Genomic DNA, 26,276 nt, shown 5'->3' on the forward strand with positions numbered 1-26,276 from the left:
CGAACACACATATCATCATACATATCACCAGCCATATCACAACATAACTCCAAACGGAACCTGGCCCTATGGCGAGGTCTCGGGAACCGTAACACAGCATACGGCCGAATTCATCATAGTACGCACGAATCATAACCGGCCCGGAAACCGGCGAACGAAATCATAATAAGGGCACGAGCGGAGTCGTGAGCAAACAATGCAATTTGTATGTCAAAATATTCTTTGAAACTTGTCAAAATCATAAGTCAATTTATTAGTCAAAATAGTCGAGCGATTAGTTAGTACGGAGTTCTTTTCACAAAGATATTTCCAAAGTAATATTTATGGTTCAAAATATAGTTTAGAATATTGTGGCAGTTATAACATTATTGTATGGTAGGCAAATTCATAACAAATGTCTTTTACCGACTTTGTACACAAATGGGCATAATAGAGCAAACAAAGAATTCTCGGAGTTAGCGGGCCCACCTCGGGTCAAGTCGAGGTGGCGGACATGAATCACGGACATTTGGGGTCTATGGAATCATACATGGAGGATCCGAAGCGATTTGATTACATTTGCATAAGTTTCGAACATTTAATTACTTTGAAAGCAAAAGAAGAACTTTAAGGTTCAATTCGATTGAATGAATAGTAGACATTCTCTAATTCGAATTTCGGGGAACAGGATTGCTCCTGGGGTTCCGATATCGACCTAGCATACCTAAGACATGCCAAAAGAAGGAGTGGGTAGCCTTACATACCTTATATACGTCTTACGCTCGCCCAAAACTCTAGTCCCGTTTCGCTCAGAATCTGCAAATGGTCAGAGTTACTTAATTAGGAATTTCAATACTTAAGAATGCACTTAATCCCATATTTGCCTACCGAAATTTCGGCAGCACTTCCCCTATATATATAACACCCCGAGACTTAGCTCGGCTCCATATACAACAACACAACAGCCCACAATATCATAAACATCATATGTCGCAACGAAATAAGTGTAACGTCAATATTCTTTCTTTCTACATAATTCAACAACTTTCATCCAAACTTCACAACATCAAACTAACATCCACATTATCATATTCATTTACTCATTCAAAGTTATTCAAACACATTCCAATAAAATTCCAAGCGATATACATGAATTCAAGTATGCTGCCACTTTCCATATTCTATCCAAAACTTCAACAAATGCGACAAACTATCAACTTGCATTGTTTTCATCCAAATTCATTAACAACGACCATAATTCACATTTAAAATCTTACTTCTATAATTATATAAAAAAAATCACATGAAAATTACATAATCTCCCATATCGACATAAGACCAACTTCAATGCCAGCTCAACTCGTTTAACATTCATTTACATCATAAATGTCACAACGACACAACTAACAAACTAAACAAAATCAAATTCACCTCCCTTCCACACTATCATGGCTCACGGCCAAACACACTCTCTATACACACACACGCCATTCACAAACACCACAAAATTCCATAATCTTCATGCCACTTTAATCACTATAACATATATATCCATTCCCTAACATAAAAACATAAAAATCTTACCTTTTTCTTGAAATTCCGACTTGCCGCAAACCCCGCTCTTTCGCCAAACTAATTGTATCACGTCGAAGAGCGCCTTGAACTTACTACAATACAAGAAGGACAAGATTTTTAGATGGAAAACAAGCTTAGGAGAATTTTTTTTTTGTTGTTGGAGGGTTCTCGGCCGAGAGCTCTTTCTTGGAGCTCTTCAATCTTTTTTTTTTTTTTTTGTATTTAATTTGCTTTCTTGAACATTCCAAAGGATAAGCTTGTATATATATTATTGCCCCTTTAATATATGTCACATGGTCATCACATGACTACTTAATCCATGGACTTGGGCTACTTACTATATGTTGGACCATGGCCGGCCACCTTTGTGGTTTGGGCCTAAATTTCCTCAAGTTTATTGAGCCCAATTCGTTAAAGCTCTCGTTTTGTAATTCCCGAAACTAATTTCCGAAATTCCAATTTTGCCCTTGGACTTCCTCCATATTTCCACACCAATATTTTTTTTTCATAAACCACCTAGACATATTACTAAAATCAAAATATTGCCTTATAACATACAAGTTCTAATTATTTCCAAAACTTTCCAATTATGCGAAAACACGGGATATAACATTCTCCCCCCCTTAAGAACATTCGTCCTCGAATGTTAAATTAGTCTTATAATATAACGGGGGAGTCTCCCTTTATAATTAGCACACATAATTTATTCATCAATCAACACAACAAATTTGAAGGTTTGAATTACCTGTGGCCGCAGGAAACAAGTGGGAGTATTTCTTCTTCATCTCATCCTCTGACTCCCAGGTCATCTCTTCCCGGTTATTGTTGCGGCACAGGACTTTAACAGAAGGCACTTCCTTAGTGCGCAGTCTCCTTACCTATCGATCCAAAATAGTTATAGGCTGCTCTTCATAAGACAAATGCTCTGTTACCTGAATATCATCCACTGGGAATATCCTGGAAGGATCACCAATACATTTTCGCAGCATAGACACATGAAATACCGGGTGTACGGCCTCCAAATCGGATGGTAAGTCTAGCTCGTAGGCGACCTCGCCTATCTTTCGCACGATTTGATATGGCCCGATATACCGCGGGCTCAACTTACCCTTTTTACCGAATATCATAACACCCTTCATAGGCGACACCTTCAGAAATACCCAGTCGCCAATCTGGAACTCTAACGGTCGATGTCGTCTATCTACATAAGCTTTCTGTCGACTCTGTGCAGCCAATAATCGCTCCCGAATAAGTTTTACTTTATCCACTGCTTCCTGGATCACATCTGGCCCAATTAATTTAGTTTCGCCCACATCGAACCAACCAATAGGAGATCTGCATTTTCTACCATAAAGGGCTTCGTACGGTGCAATCTGAATGCTGGAGTGATAACTATTATTATAGGAAAATTCTATAAGCGGCAAGTGATCATCCCAGCTGCCTCTGAAATCAATAACGCAGGCCCGTAACATATCTTCCAGCGTCTGAATAGTACGCTCGGCCTGCCCGTCGGACTGAGGATGAAAAGTTGTACTGAGGCTCACCTGAGTCCCTAATCCCTCCTGAAATGACCTCCAGAAATTTGCCGTAAACTGGGCACCTCGGTCAGTAATAATAGATACAGGGACTCCGTGAAGTCTGACTATCTCCCTGATATATAATCTCGCATAATCCTCGGCCGAATAAGTAGTCCGAACTGGAAGAAAATGGGCTGATTTAGTCAATCTGTCAACAATCACCCAAATGGAATCGTACCTGCGTGAAGTGCGCGGTAACCCAACAACGAAGTCCATATTGATCATCTCCCATTTCTAGGCTGGAATTTCCATCTCCTGTAATAATCCACCGGGCTTCTGATGCTCAATTTTTACTTGCTGACAATTCGGGCACTGACTAACGAACTCGGCAATATCTTTCTTCATACCGTCCCACCAGTACAAATTTCTGAGATCGTGATACATTTTAGTGGAACCAGGATGAACAGAATACCGCGCATTATGCGCCTCGCCCATGATTTGTCGCCGTAAGCCTGCAACATCCGGAACACAGAATCTGCCTTCATATAATAATACCCCTTCAGGTGAAATTTCAAACGGAGTCTTGTCTTTATTAAGGGCCACATCTCTATACTGAACCAGGATAGGATCTTCAAACTGACGCTGCTTTACCTCTGCTATAATAGATGATTCAGTAACTGCACGAACAGAAATCCCAGAATCTCCAGAATCCGCCAAACGAACTCCGAGGCTGGCCAACTGATGAATTTCACGAACCAAGTCTTTCTTATCAGATGGTACATCAGCTAAACTGCCCATAGACTTGCGGCTAAGTGCATCCGCTACCACATTGGCTTTTCCAGGATGATACAGAATATCAACGTCATAATTTTTCAATAATTCAAGCCATCTTCTCTGCCGCAAATTTAGTTCTTCCTGCTTAAAAATATACTGGAGACTCTTATGGGCCGTATAAATATCAACGTGGACCCCATATAAATAATGCCGCCAAATCTTCAAAGCATGAATCACCGCAGCTAACTCAAGATCATGAGTGGGATAATTCTTCTCGTGCGGTCTCAGCTGCCGGGAAGCATAGGCTATGACTCGACCGTGCTGCATCAACACGCAACCTATCCCAATACCAGAGGCATCACAGAAGACAACATACCCGTCTGATCCTTCTGGAAGAGCTAACACTGGGGCTGTAATTAATTTTTCTTTCAACATCTGAAAGCTGCGCTCACAGGCATCAGTCCGCTGAAACTTTGCTGCTTTCTGTGTAAGCTTTGTCAGTGGTGCTGCAATAGAAGAAAAATTTTCCACGAACCTGCGATAATATCCGGCTAACCCCAGAAAACTGCGCACCTCTGTCGGTGTAGTAGGCCTGGGACAATTCTGTACCGCTTCAATTTTCTGCGTATCGACTCGAATACCGTCTGCTCCGACAATATGCCCCAAGAAAGCCACAGAAGTTAACCAGAATTCACATTTGGAAAATTTAGCATATAATTTCTGTTGACGGAGAGTGCCAAGTACTGTCCTCAAATGATCCGAATGCTCCTCTGCTGATCGTGAATAAATCAAAATATCATCGATAAACACAATCACGAACATGTCCAGGAAAGGCCGAAATACCCGATTCATCAGGTCCATAAATACTGCTGGAGAATTAGTCAACCCAAAAGACATGACTCTGAATTCATAATGCCCGTACCGGGTCCTGAAAGCTATCTTTGGGATATCAGATTCTCGCACTCGCACCTGATGATAACCTGAGCGCAGATCCACCTTTGAAAAATATTTAGCACCTTGCAACTGATCAAACAAATCATCAATCCGGGGGAGGGGATATTTATTCTTTATAGTCACCCTATTTAATTGCCGGTAATCGATACACATGCGCAGTGACCCGTCTTTATTTCTTACAAATAATACCGGCGCTGCCCAGGGTGATGTGCTGGGTCTGATAAAACCCTTATCCAACAAATCTTTCAGCTGCTCTTTCAATTCCTTCAATTCAGCCGGTGCCATTCTGTACGGAGGAATAGATATAGGCTGCGTATCCGGCAACAAGTCTATAGTGAAATCCATCTCCCGCTCGGGCGGAAGACCCGGAAGCTCATCGGGAAATACGTTTGGGAATTCATTAACGACCGGAACAAACTGAATGGTAGGTGTCTCAACTGTAGTGTCGTGCACACGAACCAAGGGATAGTTATAGCCTTTCTGAATCATCTTCTTAGCCTTGAGGTACGAAATAAACTTACCCCTCGGCGATGTTGTAGACCCGAACCACTCTATAACTGGTTCCCCTGGAAACTGAAAACGGACTACCTTTTTCTGGCAGTCAACATTAGCATAACAGGAAGCTAACCAGTCCATACCCATAATGACATCGAATTCCAGCATATCTAATTCTATCAAATCATCTTTAGTGCAGCGATCACATATAGTCACAGAATAATCCCTATATACCTGTGTCACTATAATACAATCCCCAACCGGTGTAGCGACCTCAAATGGCTCTATAGGCTCAGACACGATCCCAATTTTACTAGCAACGAGCGGGGAAATATATGATAAAGTAGAACCAGGATCAATCAGTGCATATACAGATTTGGAGAAAACCAATAATGTACCTGTGACGACATTCGGCGAGGCCTCCTGATCCTGGCGGCTGGCTAATGCGTATATGCGGTTCGAGGGGCCGCTAGAACCTGAAGCACTGCCACGGCCTCGACCGCGTCCCGCCGGTGACGGCATACCTCGCCCCACAGGGCGTGCAACTGATGGAGCAGATGATGAACCAGCGGCTGAGCCACACTACCAGAACCACTCACCAACGGACAATCTCGCATAAGATGGCCCTGACCACCGCATGAAAAACAGGCTCCAATAAGTCGATAACACTCTCCCGGGTGCGATTTTTTGCAATGGGAACAACGGGGCCTGGGTGGTCTGGACTGGCTGGGACCTCTAGCTATCTGTGAACCTGATGCTCTGGAGCTCTGACCGGCCTCAGACTGTCCTGCACTGTCAAATCTCCTACCGACTGGCTGTGTACACCGGCCTGACGGAGGAGGATGTCTGCCTGACTGCTGCTGCTGAGGCTGTCCGCCTCGAGAATCTCCAGAATAACCTGTGGATCTGGCCCTCTTGGGCGGCCTCCTGTCCCGATCTTTGCTAGAATAATCAACTCTATGTCGGTCTTCCATACCCAGGGCATAAGCCTGTAGTCGGGCAATATCCATGTCTGCCTGTAATGCCACCACCATACAGCCATCAATCAAATAGCGGTCTAACCCCATCACGTATCTGTGCATCCGATCAGCCATATCTGCTACTATGGCAGGTGCATACCGGGCCAAAGAATCAAACTCCATATTATACTCACGGACGCTCCGACTCCTCTGCTGCAGGTGCAAAAATCGGTCAACCCGCGCCCGCCGTAACTCTGGGGGCAAAAAGTTGTGAGTGAAAGCAGTCACGAACTCGTCCCAAGTAGCTGGGGTAGCACCCTCACCCCCGGATAGCTCCCATGACTCATACCAGTGAGCAGCAACATCCCGTAGTCTATGCGAAGCCAACTCAACAGACTCAGTCTCTGAAGCCCTGACCAAGTCTAGTGAGCGCCGCATCCCCCGAATAAAGTCATGGGGGTCCTCGTCGGGTTTAGACCCGTAAAACTCTGGAGGGCCACATAATAGAAACTCTCGAACCCTCAGGCTGTCACGCCTGTCGTCATCATCATCATCTCTCCGCCCGCGCCTGCGAGCCTGTCCCGCTACCAGAGTGGTCAATAACTGCACAGCCTCTCTCAGTGTCCTGTCCTCCGCCCTGGCTGAGGAGCTGGAGGCTCGGGTGCGGGTACTGAAGCCTCTGGAGCTGCTGATGGACCTGCTCCAGGCTCCGCCGGTGGTGTAGCGGATCCCTCTGAATGGGGTACAACCTCGGGCAAATCATAAACACGAGCCCGGGTAACTCGCTGTGCCTGACTAGTCCCTGCTATCCCAGCCTTGCCCTTCTGGGCCGCCGTTGCCTTCTTCGGAGGCATCACTGCAAACACAATAACGAATCAGATCAAAATCATCCTAATAGCACAGCTCTAACGCACGATCTAAGATTCCAAATAAAAGTAACACCCTAAATGCCCTGTAGCCTCCTGTTTATAGATGTGGTGCACAACACACCGATAAACAAGACTCTACGAGACACGGCCTGTAGACATTCCGAGGACAAACCGCTCTGATACCACTTTTGTCACGACCCAACCCCGTGGGCCGCGACTGGCACCCTACCTGGACACCCAAACCCATCTATCAAATGCATTCAAGTATATAGTAGAAGCCGACAAGGCTATATTCCAAATTTAGATAATTTCCAGAAACATTTCGGCAGAGTTTCCTTTGTTTTACAGACTATCCAAAATAACCCTGTACACAACAAACACCAACAAAGGCCACACAGGGCTAACAAAACAACGTATAAACATATGCGGACCGGCCGCCTCGGCGTATGGGATCGCCCAAACAACATATACACATATCCATACAGAAAGACCCTAACCCACAAACATGTCCACAGACCTCTAAACAGACCGACAGAATCATATGACGGGATAGGGCTGCCGCCGTACCCAAATAGTCAGATATACAGAAATATATATATACATAGCAAAAGATGTATGTACCAAAAGTGGACTGCGGATCAAAGGGAGTACTCCGAAATAGCAGAAAGTGGAGTCTATAGTGGTGGATCACCTGTGTCTGTACCTGCGGGCATGAAACGCAGCCCCCGAGGAAAGGGGGTCAGTACGAAAGATGTACTGAGTATGTAAGGCATAGAGTACAAAAATATGGGCCACAACTGAAAGCAAACAGATACAAAGGGAAGTACTGAATGATATATCAAAATTTTTATCAAAACATATATACATAATGCAAATAAAATCATGCAAAGCTCAGGAACGTGGTCACCACTCCGACGCTGGTGCCACACACAGCATAACACCAGAAGGTTCAAATCTCCGTACATCCCCGAACACACATATCATCATACATATCACCAGCCATATCACAGCATAACTCCAAACGGAACCCGGCCCTATGGCGAGGTCTCGAGAACCGTAACACAGCATACGGCCGAATTCATCATAGTACGCACGAATCATAACCGGCCCGAAAACCGGCGAACGAAATCATAATAAGGGCACGAGCGGAGTCGTGAGCAAACAATACAATTTGTATGTCAAAATATTCTTTGAAACTTGTCATCATAAGTCATTTTATTAGTCAAAATAGTCGAGCGATTAGTTAGTACGGAGTTCTTTTCACAAAGATATTTCCAAAGTAATATTTATGGTTCAAAATATAGTTTAGAATATCGTGGCAGTTATAACATTATTGTATGATAGGCAAATTCATAACAAAAGTCTTTTACCGACTTTGTACACAAATGGGCATAATAGAGCAAACAAAGAATTCTCGGAGTTAGCGGGCCCACCTCGGGTCAAGTCGAGGTGGCGGACATGAATCACGGACATTTGGGGTATATGGAATCATACATGGAGGATCCGAAGCGATTTGATTACATTTGCATAAGTTTCGAACATTTAATTACTTTGAAAGCAAAAGAAGAACTTTAAGGTTCAATTCGATTGAATGAATAGTAGACATTCTCTAATTCGAATTTCGGGGAACAGGATTGCTCCCGAGGTTCCGATATCGACCTAGCATACCTAAGACATGCCAAAAGAAGGAGTGGGTAGCCTTACATACCTTATATACGTCTTACGCTCGCCCAAAACTCAAGTCCCGTTTCGCTCAGAATCTGCAAATGGTCAGAGTTACCTAATTAGGAATTTCAATACTTAAGAATGCACTTAATCCCATATTTGCCTACCGAAATTTCGACAGCATTTCCCCTATATATATAACACCCCGAGACTTAGCTCGGCTCCATATACAACAACACAACAGCCCACAATATCATAAACATCATATGTCGCAACGAAATAAGTCTAACGTCAATATTCTTTCTTTCTACATAATTCAACAACTTTCATCCAAACTTCACAACATCAAACTAACATCCACATTATCATATTCATTTACTCATTCAAAGTTATTCAAACACATTCCAATAATATTCCAAGCGATATACATGAATTCAAGTATGCCGCCACTTTCCATATTCTATCCAAAACTTCAACAAATGCGACAAACTATCAACTTGCATTGTTTTCATCCAAATTCATTAACAACGACCATAATTCACATTTAAAATCTTACTTCTATAATTATATAAAAAAATCACATGAAAATTACATAATCTCCCATATCGACAAAAGACCAACTTCAATGCCAGCTCAACTCGTTTAACATTCATTTACATCATAAATGCCACAACGACCCAACTAACAAACTAAACAAAATCAAATTCACCTCCCTTCCACACTATCATGGCTCACGGCCAAACACACCCTCTATACACACACACGCCATTCACAAACACCACAAAATTCCATAATCTTCATGCCACTTTAATCACTATAACATATATATCCATTCCCTAACATAAAAACATAGAAATCTTACCTTTTTCTTGAAATTCCGACTTGCCGCAAACGCCGCTCTTTCGCCAAACTAATTGTATCACGTCGAAGAGCGCCTTGAACTTACTACAATACAAGAAGGACAAGATTTTTAGATGGAAAACAAGGCTAGGAGAATTTTTTTTTTGTTGTTGGAGGGTTCTCGGCCGAGAGCTCTTTCTTGGAGCTCTTCAATCTTTTTTTTTTTTTGTGTTTAATTTGCTTTCTTGAACATTCCAAAGGATAAGCTTGTATATATATTATTGCCCCTTTAATATATGTCACATGGTCATCACATGACTACTTAATCCATGGACTTGGGCTACTATATGTTGGACCATGGCCGGCCACCTTTGTGGTTTGGGCCTAAATTTCCTCAAGTTTATTGAGCCCAATTCGTTAAAGCTCTCGTTTTGTAATTCCCGAAACTAATTTCTGAAATTCCAATTTTGCCCTTGGACTTCCTCCATATTTCCACACCAATATTTTTTTTTCATAAACAACCTAGACATATTACTAAAATCAAAATATTGCCTTATAACATACAAGTTCTAATTATTTCCAAAACTTTCCAATTATGCGAAAACACGGGATATAACATATTATAACACAACTATTCTTCCTTTCTACATAGTTCAACAACTTCCATCCCAACTTCACAATTTCGAGCTAATATCAACATTTCCATATTCATTTACTAATTCAAGATCATTCAAACATAATTCAATAACATTTCAAGCAATGCTCATGGATTCAAGCATTCCCGCCAATTCCATATTCTATCCAAAACCTCCACAATTGTAACAAAACTACCAAATCACATTGTCCTCTTCCAAAATTAATAATAATAACAATAATTCACATTCTAACATCATACTTTCGTAATTACATATAACTATATAAAAATCACATTAAAATGACATAATCTTCTACAATCAATTTCCATGCCAATTTAACTCATTTAACCTTCATTTACATCATAAGCGTCACAACTAACATATTAAACAAAATTAATTCATTTTCATTCCCCCACTATATACCACACGGCCAACACCTTTTTTTTTTCTTCACTTCAACCAATTTCATTCAACTTTCATTTCCAATACAAAACCCACAACAACTACAACTAGGATACGACAAAAATTTAATTCATCTTTACCTACCCAACACACACATATACGGCCACATACATACACACACACCCACCAAGCAAACTTCCATTTTTCCATAAATTCTACCCATTTCTACATACTACAACATAAGTAAGCCTTCATAACATAACTTAAAGGGATAAATTCTTACCTTTTCTTCAAACTTCAACTTGCCGCAAACGTTGTTCTCTCGCTAAACCAAGTATATCACGTCGGAGAGCGTCTTGAACTTACTAAGAATTCAAGAAGAAGAAAACTTTAGGATCAAAGCTAAAGGAACTAGAATTTTTTTTTTTTTGATTGGAAAGGGGTTCGGCCGAATGGCCATGGAACTCTTCAACTTTTTCTTTTGTGTTTCTTGAATCTTCTACTAGAAGATGACTAAGGACCTCTTTATTTTAATTGTCACATGCTTTTATATTTTGAGCCCAATTAACTTATGGATCTTATTTTTGTAATTCCCGAACTAATTTTCCAAAATTCCAATTTTTGCCCCTAGCCTTCCTCAACACTTCCTCACTAATATTTTTCTTCCATGAAAAACTCATATGTTGAATAAAATTAATTATGACCTCATTTCTTACAAGTCAACATTATTTCAAATTTTCCAAGCACGCAAAAACACGGGATATAACAGTCAATTTCCCTCTTAGGAGGAGGACCTGGTAGTTCATTTGGAAATACATCTGGAAATTCATGCACTACTGGAACATACTGGAAAGTCGGTGGCTCTGCCTCTGTGTCATGAACCCGAACTAGATGATAAATATAACCTTTAGCTATCATCTTTCTTGCCTTAAGGTAGGAAATAAACCTGCCCTTTGGAGACGCCGTATTACCCTTCCATTCAAGTACGGGCTCTCCCGGAAATTGAAATCGAACCATTTTCGTTCGGCAATCAACATTAGCATAACATGAGGCCAACCAATCCATACCCATAATTACATCGTAATCTATCATTTCCAGATCGATCAAATCGGCTTTGGTCGGGCGATCACATATCACAATAACATAATTTTTGTACACTTTCCTCGCTATTACCGGATCACCAACCGGAGTGAATACCTCAAAGGTTTAATTGGCTCAGATTGCATCCTAATACAATCAACAACATACGGAGTGACATAAGAGAAAGTAGAACCTGGAACGATCAAAGCATATACATCACGGGAAAATATAATCAATGTACATGTGACAACATCTGGGGAGGACTCAAGATCCTGTCGCCCAGCTAAAGCATATACGCGGGGATGAACAACACCTGAAGTAGATGCTCCCCCTCTGCCTCTGCCTCTACCTGATGTAGTCTGAGAAGTCTGTACTATCGAGCGTACTGAAGAAGAGCCTGCTGCTGAACCTGTGGGCTGAGCCCCCACCCTATCTCTCACCGACGGGCAATCCCTCATCATGTGCCTGGTCTGACCACAAGCATAGCAAGCATCTGTACCCCAATAACATCGCCGGAATGTAATCTACCGCACTGGCTGCACTGCGGTACTGAGGGTCTCCTCTGACTAAAATCTCTTCTAAACTGAGAATCTGAGGGCCTCAAACTCTAGCCCTGTCCTGACTTAAAAGAACAGTCAAACCTGCTGTCTGAAAATCTGGGAGGCGCACTTGTCACTGACTGTGCTGAGTGTCTAGAATGCATCTGTCTCGGTCCCCCTCTATATTCACTGCTCGCCCTCATAGATCTAGCCCTTTTACCTTGTCTTCTGTCACTATCACGATCACTTCTTTGCGGCTGTTGTCGTTCCTCAAGATTCTGAGCATGGGCCTGTATTCAGGAAATATCCATCCCGTCTTGCAAAGAGGCCGCCAGACAATCTCTGAACAAATGTGGCCCCAAACCACTCACAAATCTATGGACCCGGTCTCCCATGTCGGCCATCATAGTTGGAGCATATCTAGCCAAGAATTGAATTGCATACTATACTCTCGGGCACTCATGCTTCCTTGTTTTAGATTCAAGAACCTGTCCGCTCTAGCTCGGCGGGTCTCGGGTGGCAAGTAATGACGAATAAAGGCATCCACAAATTCCTGCCAAACCGGAGGAGGCGCATTCTCTCCTCTTGATGCCATCCAATTGTTGTACCATAATACCTCCACATCGCGGAGTCTATAAGAGGCCAACTCCACGGATTCGGTCTCGGAAGCATGAATAATCTTTAAGTCCTCAACATTTCATCAATGAAGTTTTGCAGATCTTCGTCCGGCTTCGACCGAAAGAACTCCGGAGGATTTAGTCATAAAATCACGGGCTCTCGTACCAGCTGAACGATTACTCGGGCCCGCATTCTGTCGTTGTGCCTGAGCGGCAACCAATTGTGTCAATAAATGTATAGCCTCGGTCACTTGTTGACCCGAAGCACCCGGTGGAGGGACTGGAGTTAAGGCTCCTCCTTGCTCTTCTACATTGGGCGAGGCCTCATTTTGTGATTCACTTTCCCCTACATTCATCGGGATGTCTCGTTCCGCCCGCCTTTTCGTCGTAACTTTGCCCTTCTGGGCGGCTATAGCTTTTCCCTTTGACGGCTTTCTGAAAGCACAACACACTTTTAGGAAAAATAAAATCTTATGTATGGCTCTATCACACGATCTAATAAGAAGAAGGATGGTCATTTTCCTAAATGCCCTGTAGCCTCTTGTTTAATAGCGTGGCGCGCAACACACCATAAACAAGACTCTACTAGACACGGCTCGTAGACACTTCCTAGGACGAACTACTCTGATACCACTTCTGTCACGACCCAGCTAGGGGCCGCGACGGGTACCCGGGGCTAGCCACCGAGCACCACTCGCTCTACTACTCATCTTACTCGCTCAAGGCCCCATTAATCAACTTTATACATGAATTATAGGAAAAACATATTTTAGATAGAAACATAAATGCTTTATATAAACTTGTCTCTCGGCCATCAAAATACTATATACATATAATAACATCTCGTGAGACCATCTAACCCACACTGCGTATCTACGAGCCTCTACTAACATACTATGCATATAGACGGAACAAGACTCTGTCGTGCCCAAAATGTACATATATACCAAAAGAGGAATCATAAACACCTCCGAACAATGGAGTGCTCTCAATCAGCTGGCAGCTACTAAGGATCTGGATAAAGCTCACCTCCCTGTCCACATGTGGGCATGAACATAGCGTCCAAAGAAAACGGATGTCAGTATGAATATTGCACTGAGTATGAGAGGCATAAACAATGAAGAAAGGCAACAATAATAGAATGAGAACATCAATATGGAACATCTAGATCTGAATGACAATCATAAGAGAAGTAATGCATTATATCTTACTCATACTCATCATCATATCATATATGCATAATATGTAAGCTGCCCGTCCATGTTGGAACGGTGTAATAATCAATAACATTAGCCCGCGTCCAGGCCTCCCGCGTCCGGGGTACCATTTCATGCCGCCCACTAGTGGTGTCTGCCCATGCTAACTGGCCATGGTGTATCGTATAGCTGCCCGCTTTCGCGGTGACTGCCCGGCCAACTAGGCCCAGTGTGATGCAATCATGACATGCTCATCATAAAATACTTATAATAATATGCTTATCAAAATATACTTGTCATCGTACATGCATAAAGACTCTAGAACAACTGCATTCTATCGAGGTGACGTAAGGTCGTGAACCCTCGATTCCATTATGAACATATATGAACATTCTGCCTCACCTTGAAAGGATTAGTATATAAGGTGATTTTATACAAGGAACAACATCATTTACTTTATAAGGACGTCATATCATATCTCTTGATTCATATAGCTATTCATGATCTTAGGCTTTGGCTTTCCGGGATATAGGAGAATCATGGAAAGGGGGAAGAATCATATTATGGGATGCATGCCATAGAAAGAAAAGGACTAGCCTCACATACCTTTGTCGCTTAGTTAAGCTATCGTTCACTTGATCCCCTTCAATATCACGTTGCTACCTTCACGACAGAATGCACATTACGTTAGTTAATCAACTATAGGAACGCATCGTTATTTCTAGGAAAAATTGAGCAGCATTTTTCTTTGTTTTTACTACTTTTCCCATGTCCAATCTCAATTCCCAAACTCTCACAACAACACTCACACTATTGTAATCAACAATCGTCATTTATATACATTGAGCAAAATCCACCATTTTTCTCCAAATTTCCACATTCATGGGTTCTAGCTTATTATCATGTTTTCTCATACCACACACCCATTTCATGGTCTACACGTCATTTATAACATCTTTATACTCACAACACATCAACATTCATGATTCAATCCCACTATCATTCAATTATAACTCTATTCACATTTTATGACCCATTTATACACCCTCTCATAATCCAAGTGTTTCATCATATAGATACTTTAGTCATCATGGAAAAGTCATCAAACTTACCTTAGAGGTTGGTGGAACAAGCCTGGAGTGAAGCCTCTCCTCTTTCACCAAAACCCTACTTCACCTCCTTTGGGATCTCTTGGTTTGGATGAACTTCACTTGAGTTTCATAGACTTTGATTCATGAATTTGATGTTGTTGATCTTAATTTCCCTTGGTCCTTCTTGTAGATGAAGTGTTTGGAGAATTCTCTAGAAAGCTCTTGAGTTGTGTAGATGAGAAAATGAAATAAAATGAGGCTTGGGTCCCTTTTAACAACTCAAAGTCTGATTTTTAATGATCAACAGTCGGGGTGTACCGTGGCCGTGAACCACAATTTACGGGCCGTATACTGGTTTACGGTCCGTCCTTCATTGTCGTATTTAAGCATATCAAAGACAGAAGGGTTGGCTGTCATCATGGTGATTTACGATCGAGGTTTAAGGGCCGTATTTCGATTTACGGTCCGTATTCTGGGTCGTGTTTTACCATTTCAACATTTAACAGAAAGTTGAATTTCTTGGAGTGTTGGAGGACGATCGCACTTCACGGTCCGTAAATCACTTTACGGGCCGTATTGTGCTTTACGACCACTGGACAGAAATGAATTTCTGCAACATTCTTATTTCCAAAAATTCATGAATCGTCACTCCCTACTTAGTAAAACACTGCACACTGATACCCTTCGTTGATCTATTCATTGTAGACTCACGGAAAATTTTCCGAGGTGTAACATTAATACTCTGTCACTTGAAATTTGCTTACTCTTTGTTTCCCTCTCTCTCTCTCTTCAATTTCTAGGCCAAAATCTGGTGAAAAAAAGAGGGTCTTACCCTTTTTATAAGGGTCAAATTCGGGTCGGGTTCACTGTAGCATTTTACTGTAGCATCACTGTAGCAGTCGGTACTGTAGCCGGTTGGTTGCTGTGGCAGTACTGTAGCACGCGTTTCGTTTCTGTCAGGTGAAGTTGTAACGTCCATAATTCTCTAATCCGATGTCCTATCGACAAGCGGTTTGTTGCGTTGGAAACTAAATTCAACGAACTTCATTTTAGACTTTTGTTTCACTTTAAATCACTTCATATGCTAAGAGATATGCGTCCCCCAAGTTGGACCAAAATTTTTCACACAAAACATTACCCATCCTTTCTCCGAAGTCGTACTACTTCATTTCTTCCACTCATTTCCTTATAAAACCTTCTGGTATATCTTATATACATCATTCACTTATTAAATATACTTAATAATTCTTGCTCCTTATATTCCAAAGTGGTTTTGCTTAACCCTAACTGAACGTACTTATGTTTCAAATTTGGTAAGTGCTCTTCGAAGATACAGGGTGTAACATCCTTCCCTCCTTAGAAACATTCGTCCTCGAATGTTTAAACTAGTCTCGTACTCTGTCCATGATCCTATTCTCGGGTACATCCCTTCATTGGATCATTCTTCCTTTAATGCTATCATAATCGATGCACTATTGCATCTATTTTCTACGACCTGATCATTTAGTTGTCCAGCTCGCGCTGTTTTGTAGTCTCCCTTTAATGGGTGATCATACCATAGTAAGCATCGTAGTTATTCCAATAACTTATCAATCTTTATCCTCTTCACTGGAATATCGTTTAATTTCTTTTCTTCTTCACGAATTATTTTCAGTCCAATCTCAAAAGATACCCTTCAATCACTCTATTCCTTTGCTGACTAACCCTTAGATCTTATTGAACTCGCTTCTACAAAAATTCTCACTTCAAATTACATATGTTTTTCATATCTGAGTGCGTTTAGAATCTTTGTACTTTATTCACTCGCTTTCTCCTTATGAGTCTTACCTTACAGTGCCTTCAAAACAAATCCACACTTCGATCTTCAATCCTCACTTTCAATTTTAAGCCTAATACGTTCCTTTCATTGATTCACTTAATGTCCATACTGAAATGTATAACGATAACAACTATATCATTTCCGTATAACTCTCACTTTTCGTTTTAGGGTCTATACTTGTCACATCTTAGGATTCGTCATTTCAATCTCTATACTTATGCTTTCCTTACTTGCTTCCCCCCTTTTAGGGTCTTACTTATAGCATTCGCAAATCCATTACCTCACCTCCAATCTTGAATTCATGTATCCCTTTCCTCAATTCCCTTATTATACTGCATCATATTCATGCCATTTCCCATAATTTATAGTTGCAGTAATTCATGTGTGAAGTATTAACATACTCATTTTGCAGTTGCGTAATTTAGTAGTACAACCAACGTAGCAATCCAAACAAAGATGTATTTTGCTTAGATCAACCATTAATTATGAGTCAATGTTTACCTCCGCTCCAATTAACAACTCTGTCCCATGGGGATACTCAAAATAATAGTATGTCTAACCATCTGTACCATCCATGTAGTGTCACTTATCCCATTCTTCAATAGTCAGCATTCACTGGTAGCGTCATCTTCCCCTTTTCTTTCCATCTCAAGTTATTTCTCTCTTTCCCGTAATCGACTTATAGTAACCGTAAATGCATTTCCCTTAAACCGCCATCTGTCTTATCAAGGATCTAAGTCTCATGCGCAACTAATACCCCTTGTACGTCATACTCTTTTATTCTTGTGTTGTACTCAGCATTGATTTCAAAGACAATCATAATCATATCTTTACTTGTTATTAGTGACAGCCTTAATTTATCACTTTATCGTCATGTGGTGAACTCATAACTCATAGCCACATTTTTCTTTCTAGCTTATTCCTTTATGTACTTTACGTGTTCTGTCTTAGCATAGGGTATCCGTAGGAGACGCATCTTCCTTTTCTCATAATACGACTACTTCTTAAGCTTGTGTACTTCGCATGTTTCCTTTTATTTCTATACTCATACTTACTCCGTTTTATAATTAATCCTTTATTCCACGCACAAGGAATCCTATTCTTAACTCAGTACCGCTTTGTCCTTCAAAATATATTACTTCTATACAATCCATTCTTCGCTTCCAACACTTATCCTACTCATTCCCTCTCATCCTTATTATGCTGATCCTTTTCCTAACAATTGTTCTATTTAGTCATTTATCTTTCCGTAGTCTTAGTCCTTTACATCCAACCAAAATATCATTCGTGATCTCGATTCTCCGCCACTACTTTGCTATGTCACCTTTCTCTGATTTCTTTTTTGAGTTGACTCCTCTTCCCTCATGCTTGCTATCACTCTTGTCATTACGAAACCTCTATGCTGAACTTTCCCTAACAAGGTCTTATAAGCTTTCTTATCCACTGCTTCATGGCTCGCTTATTGGTTTCACACTTGCATTCACTCTCTATTCACATAGAACATGTCACCTCTTTAGTCGTTTCCTCGCTACACTTTACTTACTTTGTATTACAGTTCTTGCTACGTTCTCATTATATCCCAATCATAATCAATTCTATAGTGTACCACTTCTTGATCTCATTTGTAACACTACTTATAAAACAGAATAAACCTCGTGGAGTAAGCATACTTAACCTGTAACTCTTTCTGATTGACCCTATTACACTTACCACATAAGTTGTCTTACCAAGTTATTCACATTCGTTACAAACCTTCCTATTCTATGCCCATGTCTCTGTCATGCTGTTACTTCATTTTACTAATAGACTCGTATTTCACTTGTAGTTATCCATCCCAATCGATACTTCAGTATCACACTCCATTAGAGTTAACCTCTCTCTTTTTAAATCATATTTTAGTACTACCAATCTTCCCAATTTTCTCTGGTATTTCTCTTTACCATAAATACCATTCCGTGTAATCATCCCTACCTTCCTCTTTCCTTTCACTTCTGGTTATCTTTTAATGCTTCCTTTCCTTTTGCACTCTAGTTCTGTCCTTGGTCTTCTTTGGATCTCAATTTCGTTATGTTCTATTTAGCTTACTTAACGATACTTTCATAGCTTGCCTTATGTCCTTTCACTCTTATCATTCCTTAACATTCTAGCTTGAGTTTCCTTGCACTTTCCCTCAATTCATCTGTAATATCATAGGCGTATGTGCTTCGCTTATCATCCTACCTTTGGCCTCAACTCTTCGCGTAGTCCCTTCATATTGTATCGCCTTATTAACGCAACTCTACTATTACCCTCAATCCAACTTGTATACAACTATCTCCATAGCTTCAACATCTATAATATGTCAAGATTATGCCATATCGATATGCGGTAATACTCTTTAAGTTGACTTAAATGTATAACTAATCTCATAATCCTTTCGATACTTTAATATCTTTGAATTTGTCATAATAACCTTCTCTTCGTATAACTCACCCTCCTCACAGATCATTATTCAGGCCATGCCAAATCCATAACTCCTCTGAAGCAACACATCCCACTTATTTTCTGTCACGACCCAACCCCGTAGGCCACGACTGGTATCCGAGCTGGACACCCGTACGCACCAAATAACCCAAACCAACATATAAACAAGTTATACAGATATAAGGGGCAAATGGCGTTTCAAACTGTCGCATATAAGTGGATATAGCGCACGGAAGCCGACAAGACTGTCACAAAATACATAATCCCAGAACATATACACAACCCACATATATGTCTACAGACCTCTACGAACCATAACGGAATCATAAGACAGGACAGGGCCCCGTCATACCCCTGAATAAACATATACATATACAACAAAAAAGTCTATACCAAAGTGTGGGCTCCGGACAAAGGAGCACTCCAAGACAACAGAGTAGATGTCCTAAGCGGGTGGATCAGCAAATCGAGCGTCTGTACCCGGGGCATGAAACGCAACCCCCGAAGAAAAGGGAGTCAATACAGAATATGTACTGAATATGTAAAGCGTGGAGTACAGTAAACAAAATCATGACTGGAACAGAAAGTGCAGAAAATGAGTGCAATGTCCAGAATATCAAAATACATATTTACAAAACATAAATAATGCATGCAAAACATATGCCATATCCAACCCCATTATGGGACTCGGTGAACAGAACGTGGTCGCCACCCCGTCACTAGCGCCACAACACATCACACTCCAGAGTAGGGAATAGCTCTATAACATATCATAACATATCAGATGGCCATATCATATCATATCATCAAATATCAGAATATATGTACATGGCACATCGTACTCCAAAACCCATGTACATGTCATACCTGCCCCCTCACATCGAGGCACGGCGAACAATGCAGTGGATTACGCGTGATAACGTATCCTGGCCCAGGATCAGTGAAGGAAGTATTGAGGCATCCACGAGTAAAGTAGTGAGAAACTAAATACAATATGAAATATAAAATGTTTACAATGACTCAAAAGAACAATCCAAACGACAGATCATTTAGAAGGGAATCAGACGATAGTCATAATACATACCTTTCGGATGTCGCGGTGGATTGTGTCAAAACAAAGCTTCCGGGTTCGTTTGTACATATCGAAACATGTCATAGGACTCAATGGAATAGGTGAAACACTTTCTTTTAGAAGTCGGAACGATAGTCAAAAGTTTCCCTCGAATATCGCTCGAAAATAAGTCAAATAGGGCAATATGAAATGGTCTCGGGAATTGTGGGCCCACCTCGGATCGAGTCGAGGTGGCGTACATGAATTATGAACATTAGACCCTATGGAGTCATCTACGAACGTTTCAAGGCAATCCGGATCTGTTTGTGAAAGTTACGGACGTTTTATGGTACCAGACTCTTTTAGGAGTAAAAGTGTTTAAGCTATTCTCCAAACAAGAATACCAAAGCATAAGGTTCATAATTCAATTACATTGAAATGAATGAGGGTCATAACTACGCTCGGATCTTTAGGAATAGAGTTTTCCCCGAGGCTTGTATCATAGCCTATTATGACTAGGACATGCCAAAAGAAAGAAAGGTGAAGCTTTACATACCTCGTTCGCTTCTCAAGCCAATCCAAACTCAAGACTTCCCAAGATCTACAATATGGCAATGAATACCAAACATTAACTATAGGCATTTAGAAATTCAACCTTAAGTTAACACTTGCCTACAAAAATTTCGGCAGCATCTCCCTTGTAAATTCAACATCCCCGAGAATTTAACTCGGCTAAACATACAACAACAAATCCGAGAATTTAACTCGGCCAACTTAGCAATAACAATGCCAACAATTATCCCAACAATATCGACAATCAATTCAAAACACATTCCAACGTTCATAACTTCTCTCTACAACTTTGACGATTTTCCATTTATGTTCAATTCATAATTGTTTACATATTCAAATACTAATCCGCAACCATTCAAACAACATCCAAGAATAGTTCAAACAATCCGTACAACATTCAAACAACTCAACCAACACTCTTCTTCATCCAAACCCTTCCAAATGCAACAAAAACCATAACAACACATTTCTTTCATTCAAGTTCATAAACTACCCCAACAATTTACACACTAACAACATTATCTTCCATAAATACAAAAAGTGACATTAAAATCACATTAGCTTCTAAAGCAATTCTCCAACACTTACAACTTCAACTAAAATCATTAAACTTTCATTTCCATCATAGATGTCATTACACCAACAACCAAAATACTTAAGAAATATTGTTTCATTCTTTCCATACCATACCACAACCCACACGGCCACAACACACACTACATATTTTCATGAATTTCATTCATTTCTACATACTACAACATCCATAACCATCCATAACACATAAAAGAGGATTAAATCTTACCTTTTTCCGCAACTTTCCACTTAGCTAGAATTTTGAACTTTCCACCAAAAGTAGTTTTATTGCCTCAATAATTATACCACGTTGAAGAGGACCCTTGAATTAGTAGAAATTCTAGGAGAAAATGTTTTTTGGGATCAAAATTGAAGACTTCAATTTTCCATGGTCATGGCCGAATGGCCCCTAGTCTTTGCTCTTCTTCAAGTTTCTTGAAAATTCTAAGGGACAAGATGAATATATGACTCTTAAGTCATATTATGCACATGGATAATTAATCCATGTGGTCCTTGGGCCATGCCCTATGGCCGGCCACCTCTCCTTGGGCCTTTTCATATTTTTGTTTCGTTTTTCAAGCCCAATTGTTTCATGGCTAATTGTAATTCATGAAAACTAATTTTTTCCTAATTTCCAATTTTGCCCTTAGCCTTCCTCAATATTTCCGCACCCATAACTCTTATAAACAACTTGTGTGCTAATCAAGGTTAAAAATATAGGCTTTCTCTCAACCTCCCGCAATTGTCTTGAATTTTCCGAAGGCGCAAAATGCGGGATATAACATCCTCCCCCCCTTTAAAACATTCGTCCTCGAATGTTGAACCAGTCTCGTGGTTTATTATAGTACTTCGGGGAGGTTTCCTCTATACTTGTCACATATGATCATTTAACATTTCTGTTTTAGAAGCTTAGATTGCCTGTAGCGCAGACAACAATTAGGGATACTTCCTCTTCATTTCTCCTTTTGGCCTCCCAAATCGTCTTTTCTTTATTATTGTTTGGCTACAATACTTTAACCGAAACTGTGTCTTCGACATATAACTTCCTCGCCTAACCGTCCGTTATAGCCACAGACCATTCCTTATATGGTAACTTTTCTGTCACTTAGATATCATTTTTATGAAATCCTTGGGCAAGGGCCACCACCCCCTTTGCGAAGCATAGGCACGTGGAAGACTGGATGTACCGCTTCTAATTTGGTGATAACTCTGATTCATGGGTGACTTTACTAACACTACGGACAATTTGATAAAGTCTACTATATCTCAAATTGGGCTTTCCCTACCTGCCGAGTCTTATTATACCTCCAATCGATGACGTCCTCAGGAATAGCCTTTCGCCAACTGGGGACTTTAGGTGTCGACGTCGATTTTTTGACGTATGATTCCCGTCGACTCTGGGCTGCCAGCAACCGTTTCTAAATGGGTCCTTCTATATCGACTGCCTGCTAGATTGTATCTGGGTCGATTAACTTAGTTCCGTCGACATGAACTAACTGATCGGTAATTTGCACTTCTTGCCATACCAAATCTCACATGGTGCTGTTTCGGGTTGTCCCTTTTTATGCTTGTTGACCTCTCCAGGTGCCTTCCAGATTCTCCCTACATCTATCTCGTGGCACACTTTGTTGTCAATTTATTTTCACGTCTTTTCGTAATCTTCACGATATGCCAACATATCCTGAACTCTGGCCCCGAGTTAATAAGTTTCCTTTTCTGGGGCTTGATCTATCATAGTTCATTTTAGGACTAGTATGCTCTGCCCCCCTTTTATTAAAAGGGTCTGTATACGTCTATGCCCTTTAAGTCACCATTACATTCGGCGATCTTTTTACATTTGTAACTCCTCCCTTGCGGAGTCTATCATGCCTATCTCCTTGCTAATTACATTCTTGTATTTAGTTTGATCGGTGTACTTATAAGGACCTCCATTTCCGACGCTTATTCATTTTGATACACTTCGGTCCTTTATGTCTAATAATGTCATTAGCCTTTCGGTTCATAACCATTCCCAGTTACTTCCTTCTCTTGGCGAGTAACCGGCTTACTATCGCCACTTATTTAAGTATTCTTTGTACTCCCATACGCTTGTCTTGTTTAAGTATCCTCCTCTCAGGTTTTTTTTTTGTCCCATACCGTCTCATTCTCGCTCGTTTACAGACTTGTTCTTCAAATTTCTACGCAAATAATTTCATGCTCCGCCTGTCAGCTCTTCTGAAAGCTTTACTTAATCATGTTTGTTACTTTTCACCTTTTTCGACACTTTAATCTCTTTGCCTCCCATTTACTCACTCACTTTCCTTCCCAAATATCGTCGTGTTAGCATTTTTCGACCTTAACTTATAGTAAAATCAGCGTTCGTTTATTTCATAACATCTGTACCTTATCCTTCGCTTTGTCTCTTGAATTTCATTCAGTTAATGTCTCCCATATGTCGCAACACTAGTTGCTGGGACTCACCTCTCGATCAATACAGTCGCCAGCGGAAGGTCTTACGCATACATATACATTTACTACCATTTCGCTTACAAACATTTCCAACCGCAATTCAAATTTACTCTGATTACCGAGCTGTGTCGCGCTTTCTTCTTTTTCACCAACCTAGTCCGCCTCAGCCTACGCGACCTCTATAAGTGTTCCTAGCCACTCCGCACATTCTAATTTCCTTTAGGTTACCCCAAATTCTCCATTTGTCTCTTATACCTACACTTGTGAAAATTTTTGTATACTTCCTAGGGGGTCACCCATCCCAGAATTGCTCTGGCTCTAGCACGCTTAACCTCCAACTCTAGTGCATTTCAGCATGTTAATGCTGATATAATTGCACCCACTTCCTCACAGTATGGCCTTGATTGCCGCAAGAAAAACGGACACCTGTAGCACGATAGTACTCTCCAGGGTGGTGTCTCCCACAATAAGAACACTGAGGTCTGGGTGGCCTCATCTGGCCGGAACCTCTGTCCACCTGTGAACCCGAAGGCCTGGAGCTCTGGCCTGCTCCTGAATACCCTACGTTATCGGATCTCCGACCAGAAAACTGTGGGGGTGTACTCCGTACTGGCTGGGAAGAATACCCGCTACCCTGCTGCTAAGATGACCTGCTCCAACACTCCCCAGAATACCCAGCTGATCTGGCCCTCTTGGGCTGGCTCCTGTCGTGATCTCCGTCGGGCTGACGCCCCCTATGTCGGCCCTCCATACCCTGGGCGTATGCCTGTACCCGGGTAATATCCATCCCTGGCTGGGAAGCCATCGCCAGGTAGCTATCAATCAAATAGTGATCTAGCCCCATTACATACCGGTGCACCCTGTCAGCCATATCAGCTACTATAGCGGGTGCATATCTGGCCAGTGAGTCGAACTCTAGGCTATACTCTCGGACGCTCCTGCCCCACTGCCTCAACTGTAAGAATATGTCAACCCTAGCTCGCCGCAGCTCCGGAGGCAGAAAGTGGCCAAGAAAGGCCTCAGTAAACTCGTCCCATACTGCTGGGGGAGCGCCGTCACTCCTGGACATCTCCCAGGACTCATACCAATTAGCAGCTACCTCGTGCAACCGATATGAAGCCAACTCGACGGACTCGGTCGCAGAAGCCTTAATCAACGGTAACGTGCGCTGCATCTGTCTGATAAACTCCTGGGGATCCTCCTCGGGTTTTGTCCCGAAGAACTCTGGAGGATTACACGTCAAGAACTCACGGGCCCTCGAACTATCATGTCTGTGCGCCTGATCACCTCCTAATCCGTACCTGTGCCCCTGCTCCGCCACCAGTCTGGTTAGCAACTGGACCGCATCTCGCATAGCCCTATCCTCTGCTCCTAGTTGTGGAGCTGGCGGCTCGGGTACTGGAGCTCTGGGGGCTGGCGGTGAAGCCGCCCTCTGGTCTGTAGCTGGTGCTGCTCTAAACCCCTCTGATGCTGGTGGCGTAGCAGAACAAGCTGTCGGGGGCACAACCTCTGGCTCGAGCTGAGCACGAGCCCTAGTAACTCTCTGGGCCTGGCTAGTCTCTCCTGCCACTGCTTTGCCCTTCTGGGCAGCCGTCGCCTTCTTCGGAGGCATCACTATAAACATAACAATCGGTCAGAAGGAAATCATCCTAATAGCAAAGCTCTATCGCACGATCTAAGATAAGAAAGAAAGGTAACATCCTAAATGTCCTGTAGCCTCCTGTTTATAGATGTGGTGCACGACACATCGATAAACAAGACTCTACTAGACACGGTCTGTAGACACTCCGAGGACGAACCGCTCTGATACCACTTTTGTCACGACCCAACCCCGTAGGCCGCGACTAGTGTCCGAGCTGGACACCCGTACGCACCCAATAACCCAAACCAACATATAAACAAGTTATACAGATATAAGGGGCAAATGGCGTTTCAAACTGTCGCATAAGTGGATATAGAGCACGGAAGCCAACAAGACTGTCACAAAATACATAATCCCAGAATATATACACAACCCACATATATGTCTACAGACCTCTACGAACCTTAACGGAATCATAAGATGGGACAGGGCCCCGTCATACCCCTGAATAAACATATACATATACAACAGAAAAGTCTATACCAAAGTGTGGGCTCCGGACAAAAGGGCACTCCAAGAC

The sequence above is a fragment of the Lycium barbarum genome, chromosome 3 (assembly GCF_019175385.1).
Source record: "Lycium barbarum isolate Lr01 chromosome 3, ASM1917538v2, whole genome shotgun sequence".
In the NCBI taxonomy this organism is placed as follows: Eukaryota; Viridiplantae; Streptophyta; class Magnoliopsida; order Solanales; family Solanaceae; genus Lycium; species Lycium barbarum.